General features: G+C 36.7%; 1 long non-coding RNA gene across 1 annotated transcript in view; it reads right to left on the bottom strand.

Moving 5' to 3' along the window:
- LOC117801779 overlaps positions 1–19,728 on the bottom strand; it is a 325,078-nt gene that overhangs the window by 211,545 nt on the left and 93,805 nt on the right. The window lies entirely within an intron of this gene.

The raw sequence follows: 19,728 nt of genomic DNA, 5'->3' as shown, positions 1-19,728 counted from the left end.
TCCTCATCCACTCATTTATTTCACCACTAGCATCAGGTTTGGGCATAAGAGCACTGATGCTCACAAGCAAGCCAGCCAATTCCAAAGCTTTTTTCACTGTTTGTCGTGCACTTCCCTTCTAAGGACTAATTTGTCCTAGAAGCCCAAAGAAGCCTTGTATCTACAAAACAATGTAAAAATAGGGCAATATTAGGTCATGTTTGGTAGGTAGATTACTTTAACAAACATCTTTTGTTCACTGACATCAAGTGTGTTATTGTTTCGGCATTTGAGAGCATGGGAAATGCAGACAAAATTCTGCAGGACTTCATATGTAACTGTGAGGTTTGTTTTCCTAAACTCATATGGCCCCTTTTAAAATGGTTTTAATGAATAAAGTGATCATATTCGCTAATTTTCTGCCTCCATCTATTTATATTTCCTTTGTTTAAAGTATCATGATTGAATGGAAACTTCCAAGTGACAAACGGACTTAAAAGCCTGAAGTAAACAGCTATAATTTCATCAAAAATGAAGATCACTTCTCTCTGACAATATGGAGACTGCCCACACTCTCTTAGAGTTGTTTTGTGACATTTTACATCAAACAGAAAAAGAAATATTAGGTGCCTTGACAGGAACCGAGAAATCTCTTAAAGGCATGATAAAGAAAGAATATAATAGAGCCTTCAAGATCTTTAATTCATTCCAAATAAATATTCTGGACAAACAGAGTACAGATATTTTCCAGGATGCATTATCTCAAGGTGCAGTCCTTTAAAAAAGTACTAAATTAAGCAATCTGGATAAATCACAGAGGTAAACTGAACAAACAAGGAATGATTTTCTCCCTTTATTCTCACCCATAAATAATACACTCAGATCAGAAATAATTTCAATAGAGAATAATTACATGCTAATAGTATATTTTCAATTGGATATAAAATTATCATTGTATACTTTCTGGACACTTATAATAATATAACAAGAGGTAACTGTCTTCTGGAACACAAAAACCTAAGTTCTTATACTTTTGAAGAATCCAGGACTTGAAGACTTTTTTGGTGATTTTGGAGGCAAAAGCCTGAGGCTAAATTTGAAAGTAAGCTGAGTGATGAGAAGCATAATACGCCAATAACTGAGGAAGCTCTAGATGTGGGCGGACATTTTTCTTACTCTATGGGAATTATGTAATGACTGGTTTTGGACTAGCAAGTAGCCCGTGGCATAAAAATGAGAGGTGACACCTACAAATCAGAACAATAACAATTATACTAGGTTGTTATGGAGGTTGGAGCAGATAAGTACGTTAGAAAGGGATCTGCAAATAAATTAATATATTGCTCAGGAATCCAGTATTGACTTGAAGCTCCAAGTCTTTCAACTGCAAATGAAATTTCTTTATTTTCATCTCAGTTACTGGGGGAAATGATGCCATTTCTCAGACATGCTCTTTCTAGTTTAAGTACTACAGTGAGACCATTATAACAACAAAATCTCTGTCAGAACCAAAACACACTGGACCCAAACAGAAAAGCAATGTAGGCTTACTTCCTAGCTAAAGCAATAGAAGTTATCTCCCCAAAGAATATAGTGCTTTGACTGTGAACAATAGCCCCATGTTCTATTGCTTTATCAATGGTACTTGCCTGTTCTCTTTCTCATCTTCAAATGCGTATTACACATTGACATTAGAGAGACAGTTGGTAGGAGACAGATAGCTAGACAGATATATAAAATGCACAGGTAAATGAATTATCTTTTGGATGCTCAATATATGTATATAATTACATAACAAGTGCTTATGCACTATAAATCCTCAACTCTTAAGACATTTCCTTGCAGTCACACAAACCAATAAACTAAAACATGGTCCTAATATTAAATTTCAATTAACTCATTAATGTATTACATACTATGTTCAAGAGACCATTCATGATATTGGGAATCCAAAGAAGCATAAAACATGGCTCTCAAGGAATTCATGGTTTAATCAGTAATACAAACCACTGTAGAACATTATGATAAATAAAATAATAGACATATGCACTAAGAAATTAACAGTAACACAGTAGAGAAAATGATTAATTCTGCTTGAGTGGATCAAACTTTACAGAACACACTTAACTAGGATTTAAAGAATGATCAGGGGTTCCCCACCCAGATAAGGAAAAAAAAATCAGTGCAGGTATAAGAAGCAGATATACATGTCGGGGGTATGTAGTGTACTGGCTTAGTATTTCTAGAAACAAAGCTTAAAGCAAAAATTTATATGTTAATACTTCAATGGTGAGAGAAATCCAAGGGAAGCAGGAGGGAATAAAATGGAGAATGAGGTATTAAAAGAGAATAAATAGGAAAAAAAAAAGTATTATTGAACTGCTCACGGCTTGAAATCCAGCACAACTGATTTTGCTTGCTCTAGTAGATCTATCCACTGAGAGGGCACATTGAGCACTGCCTTTTAATAGAGTCTGTATACATGGAAACAGATAAAGAATATATGTACCATCTCCTACTTCTCATCAGTCAAAAGTTCAACTTCAGGGATGCACATGCAGAGGTGCCAAGTGTATCCTACAGCATTTCATACATCAGTGGAACCTAGGACACCCCAAAAAAGAGGCAAGAGATGCAGAGGACAGGCAAGAGACAAGGTGCTATTATGTGAAGCTAGTCATCAGAGTATGTGAGGTAAAAAAGCAGCCATGGACTAGGAGTAAGTGAGGTCAAAAACAGTTGAAGTGATACTTAGGAGGTGTATGAAAGGACTCATTCTTTGCATCATTCACATCCACTCATGCCCTTCCATTTTACCCAGTTCCCATGCAGCAAAATGATCCTCCATTTTTGTGAGAATAAGATGACCTCACTACTCCACAGAAGGAAGTAAGAGTCACAAAAACACGATATCTGAAAAGACTTTAGGCAAGGGAGTTAGTGAAACAAAGTACGGTACTCACTGTTGCAACTGGGCCACCATAAGCCTCTACAACTGGAAGACCATGGTGCCATTTCAGATAACAGTATCACTTCTACTTCATTTGAACCAAAAAGATAAAAACAGCTTCAACAACTACTTGGATTGTAATTTGAATTTCCAATTCTTGCTTTATAGGATTTCCTTTAATGACTACCCAAATTTTTCATTGTCCATTTGTATTTTCAGTTAAAGACAACACACTGCCCAATTTTACTATTTCTTTCCAGATTATGTTTTTAAATTAAGGTTTCCACTAAGAATTTTTTTAGCAAGGACTAAATATACTCTCATCCTCTGTTTAATTTTTTATAAAATTTTTCAAGGCATATTTAATTAATTTAAGATTGTTTTCTGTTTGATATGATCAGTTCTAAACACAATAATGGCAGAATGGAAAGGTGAAGGTTTTGGTGGGGTGAGACAAAGTGAAAATGAGTTAGATTAGAAGAAGCAGCAAACAAGGAATTGCCCAAATGACAGGAGCAAACGGTTAAAGCCACTGCTAAATTTCTAGAAAGAACTGATACAAACACAATAACTACCAATTCCAACTTGGTAATAAACATATTGTCTACTGATATTTTCCTTTTAATATTTATAATAAAAAATATACACTCCTTATATATCACTATATTTTGCTGATGTTAAGTTCACTGAAACTTTTTCTTCTTCCCAAGAGAAAATGACCATGATTTTTACATATTTTATAGGCGATATGAAATATTAAGCTACATCTTCTGACATTAGTCTTTGCCAAGTGAGATAATGTCTACAAAATTTAATTTTTAATGTATACTTGCAACATTTCAATTTATAATTTGATTTTCTTTCTGCATGTCCAGCTCTAAGGGACAATGGACTGTTGATGATGAGGATATCCAAAAACAATACAAATTTAATTAAGCATCCTGCTCAAGAATTATGGCAAAAATGACTGTGGAACTTCAAAGTCTCTGTGAGAAATTAAAAGGAGAGTTCACCTTATGTCTACAGAAACAGGTTTAATTAGCTAGTTTGTGAAAATATAGATCACATGTTTAATTACACATGTTCACTGACAGCAGAGATTTTAGCAATCAAACAACAACCAGAACTCAAAAGCAATAACTGAAATAACTGAAACTCCCTCAACCACCACATAATTACCCAACACTGGAGGGAATGCCACAAGAATGAAGGTCCCAGTTTTAAAATTAATTTAGTGTTCTTACTATTAAGAAGTATTTTTTTTCTTTTTTTAGGGGATATTTATTGAATGTATGTGGAGAATGTTAACTTGTAAGAATGCAAAGAGGATACTTCACTTATCCAATTGACAAATATTGATTGATTACTGAATAGATGCAAAGAATTTGCATTTTTCATTATCGCATAACAAATTATCATAAATTTGGCAGGCTTTATACACACAATTTATCATCTCACAATTTCTTCAGATCAGGAATCCCAGCATGGCTTAAGTGCGTCCTCTGCTTCATAAGGTTGCAATCAAGATATAGTGCTGGGGTCTCATCTGAAGCTTTGACTGGGGAAGGATCTGCTTATAACCTCATGTGGTTATCAACAGGAGCAAAATCCTTAAACTGTCCAATGAAGGCCTTAGCAATTTGTTGGCTATCAGTCAGAGATCACCCTTATTTCCTTGTTACATGGGTCTAACCACATGGCAATGTGTTTCATCAAAACCAGCAATGGAGTCAAAAGTCAGAGCCCACCAGAAAGATGGAAATTATAGCCTTTCATAATATAATCATGAAAAAAACATCATATCACCTTTACCATATTCTATTGGTTAGAATCAAGTCACAGGTCCTATCTACAATCAAGGCGAGTGGATCAAAACTATGAGGCAGGACAGCCCTCTTAGGGTCTGTCTATGACAGCACTGTTCCAGGTGCTGGGAAAGAGTACTGAATAAGAAAGCCAAGATATCTATTCTTATGGCAAATATAAAATATGACCAAAAAATGCAAGTAACACATTAATAGCCTTTTCTTATCCTATATCACTTTGGGTTGATAATAATTTTATGTATATAGTGACTTTACTGTCTGCGTTTATATGATGTACTGAAAGTGATGGAGAAAATTAACTATGAGATTTTTAAAGTTATGCAAACATGAAGTAATGAGATTCCATTTTGACCTGGGATCAGTGGAATGAAAAGGAACCTGCAAATGCAGAAGATATTGGTGAGTGGCCACCCTTAGAAAAGGGGAATACAGAGAAGGCGGCAATAAGGGTGGCTTCAAAGCTTTCAGCCTTAGCAATTGGGAGAATAATGATGTTTCTATAAACATACCCTAAAAGGAAACTTATTTGGAAAAAAAAATAATGAATTCATTTTAGACATAATATATTGAAGGTAAAATAAAAACTTCAGGGGCAAATGTTCTGCAAAAAGTAAGAGAGCCAGAACTAAGTCTCAGAGAGATCAGAGTTCCAGAAATAGAAAACTGCCCTCCAAAAATAGTTACACTTTGGCTGAGTAGAAAAATCCTTTCCATCAAACTTTAAGAGTATGTAATGGGAATGATATTTCTTTAAAAGGAATAATATATTTTGGTGTTAGAACAGTCTTCAAGAATTATCTTGGTTTTATCTGCTTCAAATCTGAAACATGAAAAACCTGAGATCTTGAGTCCTCTTTTCATAGCCTCTATCTTTCCAGTTATGTGCCTTTATCACTGACAGCCCTCTTGGCACATATTCCTCTCCTTTACCTGCCTAAATACTGAGTAGGGGTTCAATACTTTGGTACTAGCTCTGGTACTAATTAGCAGTCACAAAACATAGGCAAGTTGCTTTACTCCTGAGTCATATATCCTTTCTACAAATGGGAATCATCACATGTGTGCTACCAACTTTACTGAGTTTTCATTAATACAAATGGCCTACTGATATAAACACCTATGATAAATTAAAATGGAACTATTAATAATATTATTATTATTAATGATTCTGGTGATTATACTACTTTTGCCTTTTCTATTTGTTATAAATGTTACAAACTACTGACTTTCAAACTCTTTCACATTTAGCTCTTTCGAGTTAAGAGAGACTTAAAGTTTTAAGGGAAAAGATAATAGAGATACCAACTTTTAAGTATCATAACACTCTTAAACTTCTAGGATCCTCTCTTTACTACTGCCTGTGCCCCTCTCCCTCACTCGCTCTCTCTAAAATAATCTTTAAAAAATAAAAATAAATAAATAATGAAATAAATAATGTTTAGATAGCCAAGGCAACCATGCACTTAATTATTCTGATGATTCAGGAAAATTTTTATTTTTTTGTGGTTTGTTGTTGTTGTTGTTGTTATCTAGGATATTTCATACATATGGACTCAGCCTAAGATGAGTTAGTAGGATTTGGAAACCAACATTAAACAGATGACTGGATTAAGAAGCTGTGGTCCATATATACAATGGAATATTACTCAGCTATAAGAAAGAACGAATTCTCAACATTTGCTGCAATATGGACAGCACTGGAGGAGATAATGCTAAGTGAAATAAGCAAGCAGAGAAAGACAATTATCATATGATTTCTCTCATCTATGGAACATAAGAACTAGGAAGATCGGTAGGGGAAGAAAGGGATAAAGAAAGGGGGGGCAATCAGAAGGGGGAATGAAACATGAGAGACTATGGACTATGAGAAACAAACAAACTGGAGACTTCAGAGGGGAGGGGTGGGGGAATGGGATAGACCGGTGATGGGTGGTAAGGAGGGCACGTATTGCATGGTGCACTGGGTGTTATGCGCAACTGATGGAGCATCGAACTTTGCGTCGGAATCCGGGGATGTACTGTATGGTGACTAACATAATATAATAAAAAATAATTAAAAAAAAAAAAAGAGTGCTAGCAGGGAGTCTGGGCTCACAAGTGGCAACATTTTTCTTTTTATTTTTCTAACTTTGCTGTTACAATTTGCTTTATTTCTTTCCTTTGAGATATTTTGAAGCTGTAGGATATTGTAACTTGCTATAGAGCCCCAGTTACCAGGGGGCATGAGCTGCAGCTCAAACTCCTCTGGCACCTGGCTGAAGGAGAGTTTTAGCTAGATCTAAGAGGAGTATACAGACCAAAGTGGAGCTCAAGAAAAACTGCACCAGCCAGGGAGGGAGGGAAAACTGGAAGGGAGAGAGAACTGAGTTACATCAGCTGTGCCCTCCACCTAAGGAGTCTACCAGCCAAGCAAGCTGAAGTCAGGGAGGAAAGAAGACACTGTGCCTGAGAGCAGAGGAACCAGATCACATTATCCCCAAGTTCTTTAAGTCTTTCTGTCCTCCATGACATCATGTAAGTCATATTTCTACCCCCAAAACTCAGCCACCATCTTGGGAAAGAAGCTGCATTTGTAAGGAAGAACTAAAATCTGAAAGCCTGAGCATACTTTCCTAGGAGTGCTGAACAAAATCTGTAGGGACTGTATGTCAAAACTGTAGGAAGAATTGATATGTGAAACAGAAAATGATTACAAGACCTGCCTCAGCCCCCACCACCTTCCAACTAAACAATGGGTTGAGAGAGAAAGTAAATTAGTTATTGATACAGAAAAGAAGCTACAGGTTTTCCAAACATCTTAGCTACGGTATGCGTCACATTTGGAGATCTAAGTGTATGGGTTTTAGCCACCAAAATAAAGCATGTCAAGAGGTTGCCTATTTCTTCTCAGCCCAGATACATTTTAAGATAGTAAAGGAAAGAAAATTTGGCTTTCTCAAATCTTTCACTAGCAGAACAGAGCTTAACCCAAAGTGAAATTTAAGGTCACAGATGGCTTGGTTTGAAAAGCCTCGGAAAGTTCCTTCCACTTTTCTTTCTTCTCCTCCTTCTTCCCTTGAGCCAAATTTGTATCTACGTTTCCCAGTTACAGGGACAGAAATTCCATGCATAGCTTCGTGTCTTAGATTAAAGGGAAGAGAAATGAAATAAGAATTATAGTGATTTTAATGTATTCTAAGCTCTGTTCTGGGTGATTAAAATAGAACAGCACAGCAGCTAGGGTTATTTATGGAGCCCCTACTTGGTGCTGTACATCGTGTGTGATATATACATTATCTCATTTAATCTTCATATTTCACACCAACCCAGAAGGTATTTATCTCCATTTTACAGATGAAGACACTTGGGATTAGAGAAGATAAAAGACTTATGAAAAACCACAAGTATATTAAGTGGTAAAGCAGAAATAAAAACCCATATCTCTCATTCCAAAACTAATGCCCTTCCCATCAATCCAATTAATCTTGTAGAAGCACTTAAATTGCAAATACCCTTAAAAGGTATTTCTCTATAATTTCTTACCAATAATAACTTAGAAAATTCTGGATGAACACAACAAATTAAGAATTTCTAAAGCAAGCCATCTGAGGAAAGGTACCAGTGAAGGGAGAACTGGGCACTAAAGAAGACCCACTGTTACTACAAAATTTCCTATAGCACAAACTCAATCTATACTGCCTACAACAGTGCCAGGAATATAGTGAATGCTGAATAAATTCTTGCTAATTAAACAGTTGTCACTTCTCCGATGTTCTTGTTCTCACTTGCTCAACGCCACATCTTCCAGGCGATTAACCTAACTAGACTTCAAACATGGTGCTGCTCTCTTAACAGGAATGATTTTAAGAGAACTGACACCAGCACCAACACCAATTTATATAAATGAAAATGGGTTCTGGAATTTACATTTCACTTCCAACTCTTGGACCCTTGCCCATTTGGTTCTGTATTTTACTAGGTGTGTATCTCCTGGGGGATAGAACTCTCATCTACCCTCCATCGCTATGGTAAAAATTAAGATAATTAGATGTATGTTCACCTTGAATAGACACTGTGAAAATGCTTCCCCTGGAAGAGCTTAACTTCAAACAATTTTATTCTATTGAAAATTGCACGTGTAAACTTTTGTGCAGGATACCTACAAGACTGCAAGGCAAGTTCAAACGCTAGCCTCAGGCAACTACACTGATGAAAGAAGGCATGGAAACTGGAAACAGTTAAAAGAATAAAGGAAAAGTAAAGGAAGAAATTATAATAAACCTGTAACAAGGGCCTGTAAGTTTTCTTGGTGAAACAATTCTAATCGGACATAGGCAGGAGAGGAATTGTTCTATAAGTAATGAAGCACCAGGGCTCGCGCTGGATTTTTCCAGTTTTCTTTGCAACGACTCCCTCCATCACTGAGCCAAATGTATACTCATATGCATAGTTACTTTGCCGTATCTCACTGTCCCAGGGCATGGCTCAAACCTCATCCTTCTGTACTTTTAGCCAAGAAAGGCTTAAGGCGTTAGCCTCTCAAGAACATCTGCATACTGAAGAGTTCACTTAAAGAGAACCTAGTGTTTTAGTGATCCAAATGGGTGGATCAGTTTTAGTAGAACTCTTAAATTCTAGTAGAAATTCTAAATTGAGTAAAATTCTTAAATTCAGGAAAAGATATCATGAAGAAAATGCTACAAATCAACGGAAGGTCAGACAGCCCCGGGTAAGAACTAGAGCACAGGCTGTGCAGTTAAACAAAATGGTGATCAAACCTTGTCTAAGCACTTACTGACTGCATAGCTTCGGGCAACATCAATAAATGAGCAAAAATCATCAGGCACAAAGTTGGCAATTATACACTGTAGTTACAGTTATTACCCCTTATCATTAAACAATATCATTAAGATATGCAGCAGTGTCTGGCAGGCTGTTCTTGCTCAGTAAATGTTAGTTTAGTCAGAATCTGCATTCCACAGAACCAGCTCATAAGAGCATCCCTGATGCCTGATTATTTAGAATGAGAAAATACACCATTCGTGCAACGTAACAGAATAAGACGTTGTTCTTTTCCCTCTGTGAAAGAAATTGGATTAAATTTTTCATAAGTTGCTCCTTTTAGTGTTGCAGTGATGGAATTTTTTGTGAAAGTCAAGTCTGGGAAAAGATGAATATCAAAACTCAACCACTGAACCCCCTTCTACTATTTAAAAAAAGTGTCAACATAAGAAACTAAAAACATTAATTTTGCATAACCATATATGCAGGCCAGGTGGAATGGAGGAAAACAGCATTTTTCCCCAGTTCTGATTTCATTAAATCCAGTGACTTTTTATCTCTTAAAGATAAAGTAATGCCCTGGGAGTCATATCACTTACTCTATCAATTTGTGAAGAGAAAGCTTGTATTTTTGGTAGTGGGAAGAGCTGATAAATCTGCTAAAGATCTTGATATCTCTACCAATTCTGAAGATATACAGATGTGAAAAAAGGATAGGAAACACACTCAACAAAAAGGACTTCTTTACCACATTACAGTACCTTAGGTTAAAGATAATAAAGATAATAATACCCCATGGTATTATATTGGGGTAGATAAATAAATATGTTTCAGGTAAATTTACATTGATGCTATCAGAGCCATTATTTTTAGACTGGGGGTGGAAAGACTGTAGTATTTGAAAGAATGACTGTAAATAATACCTGGAGGCCAACAGAGGAGAGGGATGACCCTGAGAGAGAAAAGGAGGCAGCACAGGTCCTGTAGATGCAATGGAAACCAACAAGGCTGAAACCAAGAACAAATGATTTCATAATTCAACTTAGACTGGCTGACTTTGTGCTGGGATAAAGAAAGATATATACAAGATTGCTGCAGGGCCTTCATACCCCAGAGACGTGGCCTGAATGTATCTATGTATGTATTTGTGAGGGTGTGTGTGTGTGTGTGTGTGTGTGTGTGTAAGAGAGAGAGAGTGATAAAAGGGGGCGAGCATCAATCTATCAGGTTGGAGATAATCCTCCATGTACCTTTAGTAACCTCCTACTTGTATTCCAAATCATAGTATGTATTCCAATTTAACAATGAAGCCTGACTTCTTTGTCTTCAGAACTCTCAGTCTTCACATCTGACAGGCCTGCTATTGTTCTTGGAGCTCTTGGGGCTGCTCAGTCTTTCTTATCCACATAAGTAAGATTTGCCATTTCGAGTACCTTTTTTTTTTTTTTTATTAATGAGTTGGTGACATTCTTAAAAAATATATGCTCTACTTCCCTAGTCTCTTAAATATAATATACTGAACATAACCGAAGTCTTTTCTGATGATTGAGTCATTAAAATGAGCACTCATTATAATACTGTAGATTGCTAAGGGATGTAGAGCTATTAGCCCCTGCATTAAATGGCTCCTGTCTGTTGCACACTGCTTTTTTTGTTGTCTATTTTATAACTGCCTTTTCTGTCAATATTAGGCCATAACTTGTCATTGTGTCACCCATATGAGTCATTGCAACTAGGTACTTAAATGCCTTGTAACCTGAGAAAAAAGACAAACTTTCTAAAAGTGTATGTTGAAAAGAGGCAATAAGACCTAATAAGAAACTGAAGATCTCTTCTTACAATAAGTGCCAAAAATTTAATGTATAAATTTTGTGGCATGATGGATAAAGTGTGATATAATTTAAATCTGAGATAATGCTTAAGTTTGAAGAAAGTCTGAGAAAATAAATTTGACGTTAGTTCAACAATATATTGATCAAAGCAATCTGTTTAAACATAGCAGGAAAAAAGCCCCAGTTTTCACAAAGATGTGATTATTACAGTGTGATCCATGGATGCTTTTTACTCTTACTCCTTTCAGAATACTCTGATTTGATAGAGGGGTGGCAGAATCTAGAGACCACTTGGGGTTGGGGTAGGCAAGTCAATTCCATGGTTTTGCTCCTCCTAGGTTAGTGGTAATCTGAAGTACTGAATTTGATTCACTCAGGATGAATGGTGACCTTGAACATTACCTATATTAGCACTAATACTGAAAGTGGATGTGGCAGAAGAAAGCGAAGTTTAGCAATGTACAAGGGAAGGACCCAGTAGCAAGAATAGTAATTATTTATTTATTTATTTATTTATTTATTTATGTATGTATGTATGTAAAACTTAATGTGTACGGGGCACTCTTCTAGATGCTGGAAACATAGTGGAAAACAAACTAGACAAATATCCCTTCCCTCATGGAAATTACAGCTGAACGGACAATATTCAAGTTAAGATGGATAAATCCCATCTATGTTGCAGGAGGACCCCACTTAACAGTTTGAGGTAGAATGAAAAGGGTCTAGCAACCTTGAAATCTAGGTTGGATATCCAAGTGACAACCTAGAAGGCTAGGTGTAAGGCAGGGTTCTGATATTAGAGCTGGAATAAACAACTATAGATAGACATATACAAAGTTTCCCAGGGCTGTCATAACAAATTAGCACAAACTTGATTGCATAAACAACCTAAATATATTATCTCACAATTCTGGAAGTCAGAAGTGTGAAACAAAGTGTGGACAGGGCCATGCCCCTTCCAAAGTTTCTAAGCAAGAGTCCATCCTTGCCTCTTCCAGCTTCTGGTGGTGCCAGGCATTTCTTGACTTGTAGCTGCATAAAACTAATCCCTTTGTCCATCTTCAAATTACTTCCTCTTGTCTCCCTACGTCTCTTCTCTGGATATCTTTTATAAGGATACTTGTCATTGGATTTAGGGCCCACCCTAAATCCAGGATAATCCCACCTCAAAATCCTTAATTTAATTACATGTAAACACCCTATTTCCATAAAAGGTCATATTCACAGGTTCTAGGTGGACTTGTTTTTTGGGAATTACTATTCAACACATTACATTGTATTAATGAAACTTCCTGAGACCACAAAATTCTTGAGACCACAAAATTTTTGAGAAAATTCTGATTTTCTCCTTGCATTATTACTATTTCTATTTTTATCATCCTTATTAGTCTCAGCTCCTGAAAGGCAAAGATGATATTCATTTACACCTTTTCATCCCCAAATCCTGTCTCAGTCCTTCACACGTATAGATACTTAATTTATTATAAATATGCCAATAAATTAGTGAGTTTTCCACATAAACTCTTTATTACAGTTAGAGTTTGGGGATGTAAGCAAACAAAATTGATCCTAGCTAATAGGAAACAGAAGAAATAACAACAAATTGGATTGGGGTAGTTCCCAGAATCAAAGAAATAGCTAAAGAACCAGGTTTAAAAACAGAAAGAGCCAGGACAGCCCTGGAAATCCAGGTAGTATGTGCCAGTGCACAATTTCCTCAGGGAGCTGTGTTAGCCTTATGCTGTCCAAAACAGGAAATACCATAAAAAGTTGACTATTTAAATTTTCATTAATTAAAATTAAATAAAACTAAAACTCAGTTATTTGGTCATAGTAGCCACACTTCAAGTGCTCAGTAGTAGTCTCGTGTGACTAGCAGCTATTATATTCAATAGCACAGATGTATAATATTTCCATGATTGCAGAAATATCTATTGGAAAGCACTGTGCTAGAAAGAGTCAGCCTCTTACATGAATTAACTCCATCCATTTTTCCATCCCGGGTCATGCCACTGAAAATTAAAATTCTGGAGAGAGCTTCTTTGGCTGAGCCTGAGTTATGCATCGACCGTCTTGTAAGGATTGTACAGAACACATCAATGGAGAGCAATATCCAGACTACATATAATATAGAAGACATAATTTCTCCAAAGGGAATTGCAGCTCTAATATTAGAAGAGCAGAAGTGGAATCTGGGTGGACAAAGAAATAAAAATGTGTACTATATATATACCTATTCTTGCATGTTCATATATTCACTGTAATTTTAATATGAGAATGAATACAGCATTGCCAGATATTCTTCATTTGTCAGTCAACTAATTTACAACAGAAGGCAACCCCTTTGAAACACCCATTCCCTAGACAGGCATCTGGGCTGGGGTATGCAGAGCTATTTGATGCCATGCCAAAAATCCTGGCAGGTAGGGCAGAAACAGAAAGAGTCCTGGAACCACTTGCCTGGTCTCTTTATGTATGAATTATACTTTCCTTTAAGCCCAGTCTGGTGAAAAAGGAATTGAATATCCTTATCAAGTTGGGGAAGGCTAGCATTGCTGGCTTCAAAGGGTCACTTTTTATTATGCAGCAGACTTCAGCTTCAGCAGGGAAGGAGGAGGGAAAAGGAGGGCTTTTTGTCAGCACCACCAATACATTCATTTTCACTACACAAACTGCCTTTGTTCAATATTTCTAGCTTGATTTATGATTGCAGATCACATCTCATAGTTCCTTGTGGTCTGATGGTAGCATGCATGCAGGAAAACAGTATCTAAACTGTAAACTGGTTGCGGCATGAATTTTACAGTGAATCTACCAAGAATTCAGCACATCTCTCTACCAAGGTTGGGATGAGAAAAAAGCAGTCATCCAAGGCATGGAAATACTAATCAAAAATGGAGATTGGGCCTGGACTTTGGGAATAAATGAAACACTAAATGAAAGGCAATTATTCACTGTCATGAAGGTCACCAAGTTAGACGCTAACTCTCAGTTTTTGCTTTCTATGCTAGTTTTGGAGCCTTTTCTGTTGAACAGAGGTTCACGTTTGCTAGCTGTTTGCAGCTATTATGATGTGCTCTTCATTAACGTTACAGAGTGGAAATAATGTTTATTCTATATTTGGCTCTATGAATCTTCAGCTCCAAGGGACAGGCCTAAAATTTGCATTGGAAAATCACCCCTGGACTCAGCAGAACTGATGAAGATGTCTGTTTTCAGGGAACACCATAGCTAGAGGAAAGCTTTCTTGTGTAAAGAAATAAATAGCAGTCCACTGCTGAGGATATCTTCAGGACAAAATCAAAAAGTCAAAGAAAAAAGGACCCACATCTACTGAGCCACACAAAACCAGAGTAGGATGCTTCTGAAAAGAAATCATTACTCCTCCCAATCCCCCACACATCACAATCTCACACTATCCCACTTAAGGGTGAGGGAGTTTTACAGAAAATTATTTAGCATAGATTTACTGCACAAGGGACTATAAGGTCCAATATCCCTGGTCAGGTTTGCAGAGGAGTGATTTGTAACTCAGCCTTTAAATGGGTTTCACTACCAGTCTCCTCCTTCATGGTCTCTAAGACCCAGGTATGACATAAAGAGAACACAGGCATCATTTCTCACACCTCAGAATAAACCATTTGTGGGCTAGATCTGGAAATACAGAGTTGATTCAAGAACAAGATAGTTTTTCAGCCCCAGCCCCCCTGGGGAGTTGTACAATAGAAAAGCTTTTACTTTCTAACATTTTCATTATCTTATATTTATTTTTATTATTTTGATTTTGCTTCATTACACCCATTGCAGTGGCTGCCTTTGTCTTTTATGACTGTTATCTAGCTCAACTTTCCCAAAGACCCATAAAGAGCCTCTTCTTCATTATATATGCCCCAAAGGTAAATCCACTTAAAAATGAGTTTTAACAAGCAATCCTTACCCTGACAAATAGTTCTCTCCTCTTGTTACTGGGAAAGATAGACTAGAGTAGAGCAAATCTAAATAGGATGTTAAAATGGGATGTTTCTGATTGCCTGCTCTGGGGAACAGCTCAAGGTACATTTTGGAAATGTGCCTTCATTATGGAAAGTGGCAGTCAGCACTGCTGATGAAAGGCCTTTAGCTTTCACTCTCTGACACATGCTAATTCCTGGGATCATGACTTCCAGACTGTTGGCTCAGTGCTCTCTGCTTCTTACACTCCCACAAGAAGTTACTAGCACAATTACAGGGTGTGGTAGTTTAGTCTATCAGAATTTTGCTGGCTATCTTCAAGAAAAATCCAAATAAAATATTTTAGTTTAAAAAATAAGAACCAGTGGCAAATCATTTCCATTCATTTATTTTCCCAATATATAAGTGGAAAGAGGAAGGAAGAACAGAAAGGAAAATCAAAAGTAACTGCCTACTGGGTCAGGAATTTGACATATGTTGTCTCTTTCAACCTCCAGCAACAATCAAACCCATTTTACCAGTGAGGAATCTGAGGTTCTGCAAGGTTAAGTCACTTGCTGCGGCACATAACTAGTATGATTACTACAACAGGCTTTTCACAATTTTTGCTGCCTAAAATTCTGGAAAGTAGAACTCTGGACTTTCCAGCAGGTTGAATGTGGGGACTGAGAAGGAGGACATTAAAGAAGAATTCAGGGAAGCATTTCCCAAAGGGCCTCATGTTGTCAGGATGCAAATGGATGTCATGCACACATACAAGAAGAGTTGTCATCAAATGAGTTTGGACTTTAACAGGATTTCTTGGGCTTGAAATGCTAATGTAACTGTGACTTTCCAAGAAAGTGATGGTGTATGTAGGGTTTCAAAACACTTACTACCTTAGATCATAGAGGATCTCGAAAGCTCAGTGTTATATAGTTCTACTCTGAAAACCCCTGTACTGAGTTGCCCAGAAATTATGCTCATTAAAACATACATAGAGAAAACAATTCAAATGTTAGCTTTGGATAAGAGGCAAACTTACTGTCTTCTTTAAAGCAAAAAAAGTTGGTTTTCCTAAATTTTTATTAAGTTTTCAACTGTGACTTTTAACAACTATGATAATAATTAGGAAGTTTCTTAATATCCTAGCTCTCCCTCTTTCTGGGCATATGGAGGGATATATGACCCTGCTCACCTGAAGCTAGGTATAATTGTGTAATTTACTTTGACTAATGACACTGAGGCATTAGCAGTGTGCCCCACTCAATTTAGAAGCTTTCAAAATCTTTATGGGCTTTGTCATGTTCTCTTTTCCTGTCATGATGACTGGCCATGAGCCATAACAAAGCTTCCTTCTTGCCTTGGTGTTCCAGACTGAAGAAAACACAGAGCAGAGCCCCCACTCAACACTTGATGGACAAGTATTAAATAAATAAATAGAAATCTTGTTCTGAGTCACTGAAATTTAGTCTATCTGATGAATATAATAACTTAGGTACCATGCCATAGTATGCAAAATGTCACAGAGAAAATAAGAAATGACAGTATCAAGTTTTCATTGTTATTTGCCAACTTGGTAAATAGTTGCAAAATTCATTCAACCCTCTTCAGAGTCTCTGTTTGGGAAAATAGTAAGTGCCTTACTCACAGAATTGTTCTGAGAATCAAATGAGAATATGCAAGGGTGTAATTCGTAAGCTATAAAGCACATTACTTGTAAAAGGTCTTTTTCTTTTTTAAGTTTAAGACATGATGAAAAAATCTATAAACAATTAATGGCATATTCTATTTATATTCTTGTGGTTCCTATCAATTCTAATACTAGAGGCCGGAGTACATAATTTATACCCTTATTGAGTTTACCTATGTTCTATTTGTCTGAGACCTTAACAGGAATCAATCATATTATTTACTTATCTGCAACTATAACAAATATAAATGCCATTTATACTTATTTAACCTTACCTGGCTACTAATTATTAAATTATAAAGGCACAAAATGATCATAAAAAGAACTTGGATGTTTCAAATACATCTTTACCCTTATTCTAAGTTCAACTCATTTTCCTAATTCCCACTATACCCTGATTGTAAGTCAATTTCCCCTAATACCTGCATTCACTAAGAAACAAAGCTAGAGATGAGGCTTGGGAGGAAGTAGGAAATGCATGGCTCTGACTGTCCAGAATAGCCACAAGGCTATCTAGTCAACAATTTACTAAAGTGGGAGGAACAGACTAATGATGAAGATAAGTATTTCTACAGAGACTGCTTTACTGTCAGGAAGAACCCAATGTCATGCTCCCTTCAGAACTGCCTCTTTCATAGTTTCTCCAACACTTCTCTATTCTGGGTCTTCTGAATTACTTGGCCTGGACCACTGTAATGTACCCTAATGGGGCTTCCTAACTTCAAGCACTTCCTTCCAAATATGCCTACACTGTTCCAATTATCTTTATGTTTAGTTAAAGTATGAAGATAGCCATGTTACTTTCTTTCTCAAAATAATTTAATGGCCCCAAAGCATTTAATTGCAGAGGGACTAGAACCTACCTAATCAGCCTAGCACTTCAGATCTTGCCTGTCTGGGTAAATAGGGTGAAAAATAATTCAGCTTCCATCTTATTGATGTATGGACAGCTCCTTACTCCATCCTTGAATTCAGGAGCACCGTTAAAAATTTAACTTTAATACACACCTCTAATCCATGAGGACTGAGGATATCATGTGCGTATCTGGACCACTTTTCTCTGCCAGGGAGGCTGACAGGAGCTGACTAGATGGACAGTGTTTGCTGCACAGCCCTCCCACTAATATTCCTCTGACCCCTTCTTAGAACTTGGATAAAGGCATTAGAACCCATTATCATGAACAGAATGTCAATTTTATAAGCCCAATCTTTTCTTAGATCTAAAACAGACTCAACTAAAAAAAAAAAAAAAGTATTTCTTCCAGGTCTGGGAAATATCAATTCCTAAGGAAGAAAACAGTATTTCAAGTCCCATAATCTTATGTACATTGCTTTTAAAATTTCTTTGATAGAGGCCTTAAAATGTGATAGATACTTCAGTCTGGTCAAACTTGCAAAGAATGCAGAATCCTTAACAGTTATGCAAATTGCCTGCTAATGAAATTTAATGTTTGCACGTGTCCAAAGAAAGAAATTGCTTGCTACTGGGTTCCATCCCTGCTGTCTGGCTCCCAAGTAGTTCCACCCAATACAAAGCACTGAAGGAAGATCAGATGGTAAGAGGAAGAGAGAAGACACTGTATTTCTTCTGCTCTCTCTTTTTGCCTCCTGTAGTATGTTTCTACATGGAAATGACTATATCATTTCCATGGCTCCTTGATAGCCCCACCATCTGTGATCCTGGTCCCATCAGCTAAACCTCATCCCAACTGAGCTTCTGGCTCTCACCAGATGAATCTCATTTCTAAATTCTAAAAACAGTATCCTCCTAGCCCTAGGAATGGCAGATACTTCCTCCTACTCCTGATCCGTAACACTTCATTTGGCTTCTCCATTTTGTGATCACTTATGTAATCTATTAACTGTTTTAAATTCCCTTCTACTAAAATAAATAGAATGGTTTTAATGCCCTTGGTGGACCCTGACTGATACAAAGAACGTCCGTTAAAAAAAAATTATCCTCAAAAACAAACAAACAAGATTGGCATAGAAGAAATCAACATCAGAGTCGGAGTGACCATTCAGGTGAATATTCAGGGATGTGGCCTCTCTTCTCCTAATGGCAGCCTGTCTGTAAAGAAATGGGTGAAGCAGGCCCTCACACTCTCCTTGTCTAGATTCAGTAATGCTTTCAAGCTAACCTCAGATTATAATGTTGAAATTCATGTAGTTTTTTCTACACAATGTATACAAATCAGTGGATACAAGTGTCCTATCCTGGTAATGTTTTATTTTCATTTTAAATTTTTAAAAAATCCTTCTAGTTTTGACCATCAGAATCTGAAAGACTGGTTAAGTATGAGACTGCCCAGGAAAGTTTGATATTCCTCTTCATTTACCATAACATCAGAATTCTGAACCCAAAGCCTAAAATACAGACAATTCCCCTAGTCAACAAATGTCTGTCTAACTGACCAGCCAGTCTTCCACAGGCCTCAACCAGCTAGGATGTTGCAACGTTTTCCTGTAAGTGAAATGTGCCCTATTTCACTCACAGAGAAGTTTTGAAAATAAAATGAGATTATCTATATAAAAACACTCTTTGAATATTACATAGCCATAAAAAAGGATGAGATCATGCCATCTGCAACAACATGGATGAACCTAGAGGGTATTACACTAAGTGAAATAAGTCAGAATGAGAAAAACAAATACCATACGATCTCACTCATATGTGGAATCTAAAAACAAACAAACAAACAAAACAAAACAAAACAAAACACTGAATAAGCAACAAGGAAAAAAGCAGAATCAGAC

Source organism: Ailuropoda melanoleuca, chromosome 4 (assembly GCF_002007445.2).
Source record: "Ailuropoda melanoleuca isolate Jingjing chromosome 4, ASM200744v2, whole genome shotgun sequence".
NCBI lineage: Eukaryota > Metazoa > Chordata > Mammalia > Carnivora > Ursidae > Ailuropoda > Ailuropoda melanoleuca.
The sequence above is the reverse complement of the archived record's forward strand: the minus strand, read 5'-3'. Positions and strand labels throughout refer to the sequence as shown.